This window comes from Bos grunniens, chromosome 1, assembly GCF_055505025.1.
Source record: "Bos grunniens cultivar Pamir isolate PY7600 chromosome 1, Bosgru_T2T1.0, whole genome shotgun sequence".
NCBI lineage: Eukaryota > Metazoa > Chordata > Mammalia > Artiodactyla > Bovidae > Bos > Bos grunniens.
The window spans coordinates 44,338,840-44,350,335 of NC_141165.1; the positions used below are offsets into that span (position 1 = coordinate 44,338,840).

Sequence of the window (11,496 nt, forward strand, 5' to 3'; positions counted from 1 at the left end):
AGACTTACTGTATAGCTATAGTAATGAACACAATGATATTAGTACAAGGACAAAAAAATCAATGGAACAGAATAGAATTCAGAACAGACTCACTTTTTATGGTCAATAGATTTTTAACAAAGGTATTAAGAATGTTAGTGAAGAAAGGAAATTTTTTTCAACAACTGATTCTGGAACAACTAGATAAATGCATGAAAAATAATTAACCTTGATCATTACCTTGTATCATTCACTAATATTATTTTGAGATAAATCATAGACTCAAACAATGGTTAATGCTATAAGTATTCTGGAAGAAAGTGGATAAATAGGACTTAACAAAAATTTAAAACTCTGCTTTTTAAAAGACAACCGTAAAGAAAAATGAAGGATAAGCATAGGCTGAGCAGCAATACTTGCAACACATATATCAGGCAAAGCACTGGATTTCAGTAAATATAAAGGAATCCTACAAATCAATATTAAGAAGACAATCAACCCAATTAAAATGGGAAAAAGATTAAATAGAAACTTCACAAAAGAAGATATATGATTAGCTAATAAGCACATGAAACACTGCTCAGTATCATTATTCATAAGGGAAATGCAAATTAAACTACAATGAGGTTATCATTCTGCCCCTGCTAGAGGCAGTTGGTAAAGATGGGAAGGAACTGAAACAATGTGATTCGGAGTATAAAATGATAATATTTCTCAGGAAAACTGCTTGTCAATTCCTACTCTATGACTCCTATTCTCAGGCATTACCCCAAAGGGATGGAAATATATGTCCAAAAAAAAGCACATGTAAAAAATGTCCATAGCAACTTTATCCATAACAGCCAAGAACTGCAAGTAACCTAAGTGTCCATCAACAACAAATTGTGGTGTATTCATACAATGGAGTACAAAAAGAATGAACCTGATACATGGTACAATATATGAAACTTAAAAACACTGAGTGAAGGATGCAAAAGACTACAAACTATAATTGCATTCATGTAAAGAGTGAAACATTAGGTCCATGAGTCAAGGTAAACTGGAAGTGGTCAAACAGGAAATGGCAAGAGTGAACATAGATATTTTAGGAATCAGTGAACTAAAATGGACAGCAATGGACAAATTTAATTCAGATGATCATTATATCTCCTACTGTGGGCAAGAATCCCTTAGAAGAAATGGAGTAGACCTCATAGTCAGCAAAGCATCCAAAATGCAGTACTTGGGTGCAATCTTAAAAATGACAGAATGATCCCAGTTCATTTCCAAGGTAAATCATTCAGTACTACAGTAATCCAAGTATATGCCACAACCAGTAATGCTGAAGAAGCTGAAATTGAACGATTGCTTCCCTGGTGGCTCAGATGGTAAAGCATCTGCCTGCAATGCAGGAGACCCAGGTTCGATTCCTGGGTTGGGAAGATCCTCTGGAGAAGGAAATGGCAACACACTCCAGTACCTTGCCTGGAGAATCCCATGGACAGAGAAGCCTGGTAGGCTACAGTCCATGGGGTCTCAAAGAATTAGACATGACTTCACTTTCACTTTCATGAAGACCTACAAGATCCTCTAGAACAAACACCCAAAAAAGATGTCCTTTTCATCATAGGGGTCTGGAATGCAAAAGTAGAAAGTCAAGAAATACCTGGATAACAGGCAAGTTTGGCCTTGGAATACAACATGAAGCAGGGCAAGGTCTAACAGAGTTTTGCCAATAGAATACACTGGTCATAGCAAACACCCTCTTCCAACAACACAAAAGACAACTCTACATATGGACATCACCAGAAGGTCAATGCTGAAATCAGATTGATTATATTCTTTGCAGCTGAAGATGGAGAAGTTCTATACAGTCCTGGGACTGACTGTGGCTCAGATCATGAACTTCTTATTGCAAAATTCAGACTTAAATTGAAGAAAGTAGGGAAAATCAATACGCCATTCAGTTATGACCTAAATAAAATCCCTTATACAGTAGAAGTGGCAAATAGATTCAAAGGATTAGATCTGATAGACAGAGTACCTGAAGAACTATGGATGGAGGTTCGTGATATTGTACAGGAGGCAGTGATCAACACTGTCTCAGGAAAAAGAAATGCAAAAAGGCAAAATGGTTGTCTGAGGAGGTCTTACAAATAGCTGTGAAAAGAAGAGAAGCAAAAGGTAAGGGAGAAAAGGAAATGTATTTCCATCTGAATGGAGAGTTCCAAAGAATAGCAAGGAGAGGTAAGAAAGCCTTCCTAAGTGAACAATGCAAAGAAATAGAGAAAAACAATAGAATGGAAAACACTAGAGATCTCTTCAAAACTGAGACACCAAGGGAACATTTCATGCAAAATTAGGCATAATAAAGGACTGAAATGGTATGGACCTAACAGAAGCAGAAGCTATTAGGAAGAGGTGGCAAGAATTCACAGAAGAACTGTACAAAAAAACTCTTAATGACCTGAATAACCATGACGGTGTGATCACTCACCTAGAGCCAGATCCTGGAATGTGAAGTCAAGTGGGCCTTAGGAAGTATCACTATGAGCAAAGCTAGTGGAAGTGATGGAATTCTAGTTGAGTTATTTCATAGTCTAAAAAATGGTGCTGTTAAAGTACTGCACTCAATATGCCAGCAAATTTGGGAAGCTCAGTTGTGGCCAGAGGACTGGAAAAGGTCAGTTTTCATTCCAATACCAAAGGGCAATACCAAAGAATGTTCAAACCAGTGTACAATTGCACTCATTTCACATGCTAGCATGGAGAAGGCAATGGCAACCCACTCCAGTACTCTTGCCTGGAAAAATCCCATGGACAGAGGAACCTGGTAGGCTGCAGTCCACGGGGTCACTAGGAGTCGGACACAACTGAGTGACTTCACTTTCACTTTTCATTTTCATGCACTGGAGAAAGAAATGGCAACCCACTCCAGTGTTCTGGCTTGGAGAATCCCAGGGACGAGGGAGCCTGGTGGGCTGCTGTCTCTGGGGTCGCACAGAGTCAGGCACAACTGAAGCGACTTAGCAGCAGCAGCAGCACATGCTAGCAAGGTCATGCTCAAAATCCTCCAGGCTAGGCTTTAACAGTACGTGAACCATGAACTTCCAGATGTTCAAGCTGGATTTAGAAAAGGCAGAGGAACCAGAGATCAAATTGCCAACATCCGCTGGATCATCAAAAAAGCAAGAGAGTTCCAGAAAAACATCTACTTCTGCTTCATTGATTATGCTAAAGCCTTTGATTGTGTAGATCACAACAAACTATGAAAAATTCTTAAAGAGATGGGAATATCAGACCACCTTACCTGACTTCTGCAAAACCTGTAAGCAGGTCAGAAAGAAACAGAACTGAACGTGGAACAACAGACGGGTTTAAAATTGGGAAAAGAGTGTATCAAGGCTGTATATTGTCACCCTGCTTATTTAACTTCTATGCAGAGTACATTATGAGAAATGCTGGGCTGGATGAAGCACAAACTGGAATCAAGATTACCAGGAGAATTATAAATAACCTCAAACACGCAGATGACACCACCCTTATGGCAGAAAGTGAAGAAGAACTAAAAAGCCTTTTAATGAAAGTGAAAGAAGAGAGTGAAAAACCTGGCTTAAAACTCAACATTCAAAAAGTGAAGTTCATGGCATCCAGTCCCATCACTTCATGGGAAATAGATGGGATACAATGGAAATAGCGACAGACTTTATTTTCTTTGGCTCCAAAATCACTACAGATTGTGACTACAGCCATGAAATTAATGGACGCTTGCTCTATGGAAGAAAAGTTATGACAAATCTAGACAGTGTATTAAAAAGCAGAGACTTTGCCAACAAAGGGCTGTATAGTCAAAGCTATGCTTTTTCCAATAGTCACGTATGGATGTGACAGTTGGACCATAAAGAAGCCTGAGGGCCGCCGAAGAAATGATGTTTCTGAACTGTGGTGTTGGAGAGGACTCTTGAGGGTCCCTTTGACAGCAAGGAGATCAGATCAGTCAATCCTAAAGGAAATCAACCCTGAACATTCATTGGAAGGACTGATGCTGAAGCTGAAGTTCCAATATTTTGGCCCCCTGATGGGAAGAGCTGACTCATCAGAAAAGACCCTGATGCTAGGAAAGATTGATGGCAGGAGGAGAAGGGGACAACAGAGGATGAGATGGTTGGATGGCATCACTGATTCAATGGACATGAGTCTGAGCAAGCTGCAGGAGATGGTGAAGGACAGGGAAGCCTGGCCTGTTGCAGTCCATGGGGTCACAAGTAGTCAGACATGACTGAGCGACTGAACAAGGAACAATGAAAAACAAAGTTAGGGTATAGGTCAAACGAATCTATGGTGATAGAAATCAAAACAACAGTTGCCTGTGGCAGGGTGTTATCAAAACTACAATGTAGATAGCAAAATAAAGTAGTTGCTTCTGTGAAAATCAACAGTTAATCAAGTTGTTAGGCTCTGTAGATTAGGTCATTGTTTCACTGGTGAGGCTGTGTGATAGTCCGTAATAACCTATAACTGTGAGATAGGTTAAGAGTGCAAGCTCAGGAGTCAGACTGCCTGGGTTTGAAATTCACTCTGGTACTGGATGCTTGGCAAATATTTAACACCTCTGAGACTCCTCCCTGGATATATGGCTCAGAAACTGGTGGTTTGAGGTTCTCATTAAATATGTCATCCTATGGTGATGTCAAAGAAAGTTACAGATTTAGTCTTAAAATGACTTGACCCATGTGCTCCCTGCTCTTACCACAGCTGAAGGCAATGAGTCCTGGATGAGGGCTGCAGTTTGCTGGAGGTTGCATCCTTGGCCAGAGAAGCCATTTACTTCTTGCAGAGGGCCCGCCTATATGTAGCACCATAATTCAGCACCATAACTCCAAAAGACTCTGGGTATCCCTGCCTCTTAACAGGGATACCCTGAGCTCTACATTCAAGAGACGGTTCTCTTACTGTCTGCTTCTGTTCTGCCCATGGCCAATGTATTTTTAAGGAGAGACACATTTTTTTTTTTTTTTAATTCCCCGACTAGAGATTGAACCAGGGTTCCTGGCATTGAGAACACAGAGTTCTAACCACTGGAGCACCAGGGAATTTCCCAGAGAAATGTATTTTTAAGTTAAACCATTTATTTATCTCTATTGATCTTTGTTGGAGGGTGTTTTGTGGGGAGATATTCTGTATTGTACTGATGGAAGTAAGATATGCTTCTTAAGATTTTAATATAAATATAAAATACTATCAATATTATTAATATTATTACAGAGAAAGATAATCTCTCTTAAAGCTAAGATTTAAGGACTACCGCATGTAAAGTTTATCAAGAAAGTCAATTGGTATAAGGATTTAGTGGTCTGGTACTTGAACAGGTTCTGTCAACACGAGTTCTTCCCTCGTGGTCAAATCATTTACTTTTTGAGCCTAAATGTTCTCATTTATAAGATTATTGGCTTCAGTCAGATAATCTCTAATGGGCTTTTTATTCCAAAACTGCAAGTTTATATTCTATTGTAGATGTTGTGATCTGGCAGCCCAAAGACATACTTTGATTTACCAGTACCACTTCTTTAAAAAAATTTTTTTAATTAATAAACTTTATGTTTTAGAGCAGTTTTAGTCACCACAAAACTGAGCGGAAACTAAAGAAAGATCTCATATACCCTCTGTTTTGCCTCCCCAAACCTTTCCAACTATCAATATCTTACAGTGGTACATTTGTTGCAACTTATGAATCTACACTGATATATCATTATCTAAAGTCTATAGTTTACATTACGGTTCAGTCTCAGCATTGTGCATTCTATACATTTTGAAATTGTGTTATGACATATATCCATCTTTATTGTTTCATACAGAACAGTTCCACCACACTAAAAATCCTCTGAGCTCTTCCTCTTGTCACACCCACCCTGCCCTGCCACTCAACCTCTATAACCCAGGGCAAATGTTAATCCTTTTTACTGTCTCCACTTTTGCCTCTTCCAGAATGTCATATGGTTGGAATCATATAGTATGTAGGCTTTTCAGACTACTTCTTTCACTTAGTAATACGCATTTAAGTTTTCCCCATGTCTTTCCATGACTTGAGAGCTCATTTCTTTTTTTGTACTGAATAATATCCATTGTCTGGATGTACTACACTATCTAGTCACCTATTGAACAACATCTTGGTTGCTTCCAAGTTTTGGCAATTATTAAGAAAGCTTCTATAAATTTCCATAAACATTTTGTGTAGCTTTTTGTGTGGATATATATTCTCAAATCATTTGGATAAATATCAAGGGCACAACTGTTGGACTGTGTCATAAGACACTGCAAGCCGTCTTTCAAAATGGCTGTACCATTTTGTATTCACACCGGCAATGAATGACAATTTTGTTGCTCTACAGCCTCATCAGCATTTGGTATTGTCAGTTTTTTGCATTTTGGCCATTCTAATAATATCTCCAGGAGATAGTAAGGACGGGGAAGCCTGGCGTGCTGCAGTACATGGGGTCGCAAGGAGTCAGACACGACTTAGTGACTGAACACACACACAGAGTTAGTGTGCAGTGGTATGTCGTTTTAATTTGCAATTCCCTAACGTTGAACATCTTCTTAAATGCCTATTTTCAATCTATATGTTCTTCAGTGAAGTATCTGTTGAGGTCTTATGCTCATTTTTTAATTGGGTTCTTAATTTTCATTTTGGAAAATACTCTTATCAGATATGTCTTTTGAAAATACTTTCAATTTGTGGCTTAGTGACTGATTCTCTTGGTATTTTCTTTCATAAAACAAGTTTTTCATTTTAATGAAGCCAAACTTACCAATTATTCTTTTTAAACACTGTTTTTGGCTGTGCTGGGTCTTCACTGCTGCACCGGCTTTTCTCTAATTGTGGCAAGCTGGGGCTCCTCTTTAGTTCTGATGAGTGAGCTTCTCATTGCCGCAACCGCCCCTGTTGTGGAGAACGGGCTCTAGGGTGCATGGCTTCAATAGTTGCAGCATGTGAGCTCAGTAGTTGTGGCTCCCAGGCTCTAGAGCACAGGCTCAATAGTTGCAATGCATGGGCTTAAGTTGCTCTGCAGCATGTAGGACCTTCCTGATCAGGGATTGAACCCATGTCTCCTGCAATGGCAGGTGGATTCTTTACCACTGAGCCAACAAAGAAGCCCTCAATTATTTCTTTTTTGTACAGTACCTTTCTGTTGCATCTAAAAAGCCATACCCAAGGTCAGTAGGTTTTCTCCTTTGTTATCTTGAAAGTGAAAGTATTAGTCACTCAGTCATGTCCAACTCTTTGCAACTCCATTGATTGTAGCCCACCGGGTTCCTCTGTCCATGGAATTCTCCGGGCAAGAATACTGGAGTTGGTTGCCATTTCCTTCTCCAGAGGATCTTCCTGACCCAGGGATTGAACCCGGTCTCCTGCATTGCAGGCAGATTCTTTACCGTCTGAGCCACCAGGGAAGCCCATGTTATCTTATAGGGGCTTTATAGTTCTATGTTTCATGGTCCATTTTTAATTACTTCATTTTGAACAATCAGTTTTTGTGAAAGGCATAAAGTCTGTATCTAGATTCATATTTTTGCCTACAAATGGAAAATTCTAGTTGTTTCTGAACCGTTTGTTAAAAGGCTTTCCTTTAAATATTTTTTTTTTCAGCTTTGTTGAGATATAATTGACAACTAATGTGTATGAAAAAGGTCTAAAATATAATGATTTGAGATTTGTATATATTGTGAAATGATAACCACAAGAAGGTTATTAACACAATCATCACCTCACATATTTTTTTTGTGGTGAGAACATTTAAGATTTACTCTTGGCAACTTCCAAGTGTACTATATAATATTGTTAACCATAGTCACCTACTTTATATTAGATCTCCATAACTTCATCTTATAACTGGAAATTTGTACACTTTGAACAGCATCTTCCCATTTTCCCCAATCTCAGCATGTGGCAAACCCAAATCTACTCACTGTTTCCAAGAGTTAATTTTGTATAAATTCCATACACAGTTAAGATCATACAGCATTTGTCTTTCTCTGTAAGCCTTACTTCAGTTAGCATAATGCTCTCAAGTTCCATCCATGTTGTTGCAAATTGCAGGATTTCCTAGTTATCTCAGTTACCAGATCCACTGTCTTGGTATCAGAGTAACTGTGTTCAAGTAACTCTTATTTTACTTAATAATAGCCCCACCATGCAAGAGTAGTGAGGCTGGCAACTCAGATAGGCCAGAGAAGCTATAAAGTGCTTCCTTTGAGTGAAAAGCTGAATGTTCTCAATTTAATAGGAAAAGAAAAAAAACTATATGCTGAGGTTGCTAAGATCTATTATAAGAATGAATCTTCTATTGGTAGAACTGTGAAAAAGAAATTTATGCTGGTTTTGCTGTGATATCTTAAACTGCAGAAGTTACAGCCACAGTGAGTGATAACTGTTCAGTTAAGATGTATAAGAAATTAAATTATATTTGAGAGAGAGGGAAAGAAAGATCACATTTACATAATTTTTATTATAGTATATTGTTCTCTTTTATTATTGTTAATCTCTTGCTGTACCTAATTTTTAAGTTAAATGTTATCACGTGTATGTATATATAGAAAAAAAACATAGTATACATAGGGTTCAGTGCTATGGGCAGTTTCAGGCATCCACTGAGGGTCTTGAAACATATCCCCTGGAGATAAGGGGGGACTATTACATACACACACACACACACACACACACAATTTTCTTTATCCACTCATACACTACAGGATATAAATTGTTTCCATGTCTCAACTATTGTGAATCATGCTCCAATGAACCTGGAGGTGCCAATATATCTTCAAAATAATGATTTCATTTCCTTCAGATATATATCCAGAGGTGGAATTGCTGGATCTTATGGTAGTTCCTTTAAATATTTTAAAACTAGTTCCTGGCCATTAAAAAATCAGGAGATTTTACATAAAAATCTGATGTTTATCCTTCCTTAAAAAATTGAAAAGAACTGGGAATGCAGGGTCAACATGGTCATGTGACAGTTATAGGCAGGCACTGAGTGGTTTCTACCTCCTATAGCTAGGTCATATGTTCCACTGTCTTCCATTTCCTATTGCATTATATGTATTTTGGTGTATTAACTTGTTTGTGTTACTTTCTGATCTCTGTAAGCATTTGAGTTTGGGCTATGAGTTCTCTAACTTTAGTATGTGTAAGAACCACTAATGGAGATGAAAACTCTTGAGCACTTTCCCTAGAGATTCTGATTCAGGCATCTGGTTGAGCCAAATAATCTGTGCATTCCAGAAGCAGCATCACAGATGATGTATACAACAGATACTATGGGCTAGACTTCAACAGGCATTGCTTTAGGCTATTATACATAATTGAAGGGCTTCCCAGGTGGTGCTAGTGCTAAAGAACCTGCCTGCCAATGCAGGAGATGCACCTTTGATCTCTGAGTTTGGAAGATCTCCTGGAGAAAGGCACAGCAACCCACTGCAATATTCTTGCATGGAGAATCCTTTGGGCAGAGGAGCTGGCAGGCTACAGTCCATAGGGTTGAAAAGAGCTGGACATGAATGAAGTGACTTAGCATACTTGCATGCACTTAATTGAGACAGAAGGGAAAGGGGCAGGACAGAAACGCTTGATAATGAAGAGGGGGTGTAGCTCTGCGGATGCAATAAAGGCTGTCTAGAATTAGGTGCGGAGAAGGCAATGGCACCCCACTCCAGTACTTTTGCCTGGACAATCACATGGACGGAGGAGCCTGGTGCGCTGCAGTCCATGGGGTCGCGAAGAGTCGGACACGGCTGAGCGACTTCACTTTTCACTTTCATGCATTGGAGAAGGAAATGGCAACCCACTCCAGTGTTCTTGCCTGGAGAATCCCAGGGACGGGGGAGCCTGGTGGGCTGCCGTCTATGGGGTCACACAGAGTCGGACACGACTGAAGCAACTTAGCAGCAGTAGTAGCAGCAAAATTAGGTGAAACCAAGGTAAATTTGAAAACATCCCAGTCTTCGACCTTTGGCCCATACCATCACTGTAGGGCATCCCAGATGGCACTAGTGGTAAAGAACCTGCCTGCCAATTCAGGAGATGCAGGTTCGATCCCTGACTCAGGAAGATTCCCTGGAGGAGGAAATGACAACCCACTTCAGTATTCTTGCCTGAAGAATCCCATGGACAGAGGAGCCTGGTGGGCTACTGTCCATGTGGTTGCAGAGTCAGACGTGACTGTAGCAATTTAGCATCCATGCAGGCACCTGCATGGTAATAGTAAAAATCACTCCCCCTACACCATGACAGTTCTGAAAGGGCATAAGGCCAAAAAGGTCTTCCCTGGCAATCCAGTGGTTAGAACTTGGCGTTTTCACTGTCATGGGCCCAGATTCAACTCTTAGTTGGGAACTAAGACCCCATAAGCAGCATGGTGTGACCAAAAAAAAAAAAAAAAGGCAAAAAGGTGGTCAGTGGCTCAATTCTGGGAAATTCCTCACCCTACCCTGAAATAGCAACAATATTCCTCCCACTCCTTAGCCTATGAAATTTCTTAACCCTTAAGAACCTATGACTCCATGCTTTGGGGTTGCTGTAATTTTGAGACCATCCACATTCTGCCTGTGGAAGGTGTCTAACTAAACTCACTTTCCTTTACTCTGGCTCATCTGGAATTCTTTTGTGTGCTAAACCAAGACTCTGTGGGTTCCAGGATGTGATATCTCCCTCTCCAGCAACGCAACTATCATCCTACCACCTTCACGTTAAAACGTTCATTTCCAATCTTCAGACCACCAACTATTTTAATAGTTGCTGCCTTACCTGTGGGTTGTCTTTCAGTCAACGATGGTTAACCTGGAATTGTTACGGAGCCTTTCAAATCTGGCTCCAACAAGGGCCCTCTCCTCAGTGTCGCTGGAGCCTAGAGATCGAGACCGAATTCAGTTCAGAAGCAGAGGAAAGCTTCCGTCTTTGAGCAAAGATAAACAAGTGTGAGCTGGGGCTCTGGAGCACAGGCTCTCCTAGAACGCCCTGGGCTTCCCGTGAGGGCGGAGAGGCGGGGTTCTCCTGCATAGGGCACGGCTGTACTGCTCACGCTCCACACCGCAGAACAGGGGCAGCATGCTGCACAAGACCTGCTGCAGCAGCCATTTTGAATTGAGTGTCGTACACAGCGCTTCCGCACTCAGACTGCGAAGCTGAGGTGTCGGACTCGGAGATTCCGTTCTTGTTGTTCAGTTGCTCAGTGGTGTCTGACTCTGTCCTGGGAATAGATTCTGTCCTGGAAACTCTAATCTGACAGGTTAGGTGCCAGGCTTGAAACTAGAGAGAGCATGAAAGAAAAGGTTAGACATTATTACTAGATTCCCTCATTTTCCTCCTGAGAGCCCGCTGGGCTTTGCTGGTGAAAGGATATTTCCTTTAAGGAGTTCCACGTTGTGTATGTGGGAATTTGGCAGACAAAACTGAATTTTGTTTGAGGGCAGTAATGTGCCCAGTTAAAATTATACATTTCTCAGCATCTCCTACGGCCAGAAGTGCCCATGTGACCC

The 11,496-nt window shown here is 40.4% G+C and overlaps 1 non-coding gene across 1 annotated transcript; it reads left to right on the forward strand.

Moving 5' to 3' along the window:
* The first annotated feature begins 1,328 nt into the window (after positions 1 to 1,328).
* On the forward strand, positions 1,329 to 1,400 carry TRNAC-GCA (transfer RNA cysteine (anticodon GCA)). The gene has a single exon. It is a non-coding gene; the product is annotated as a tRNA-Cys (tRNA).
* Positions 1,401 to 11,496: the final 10,096 nt, after the last annotated feature.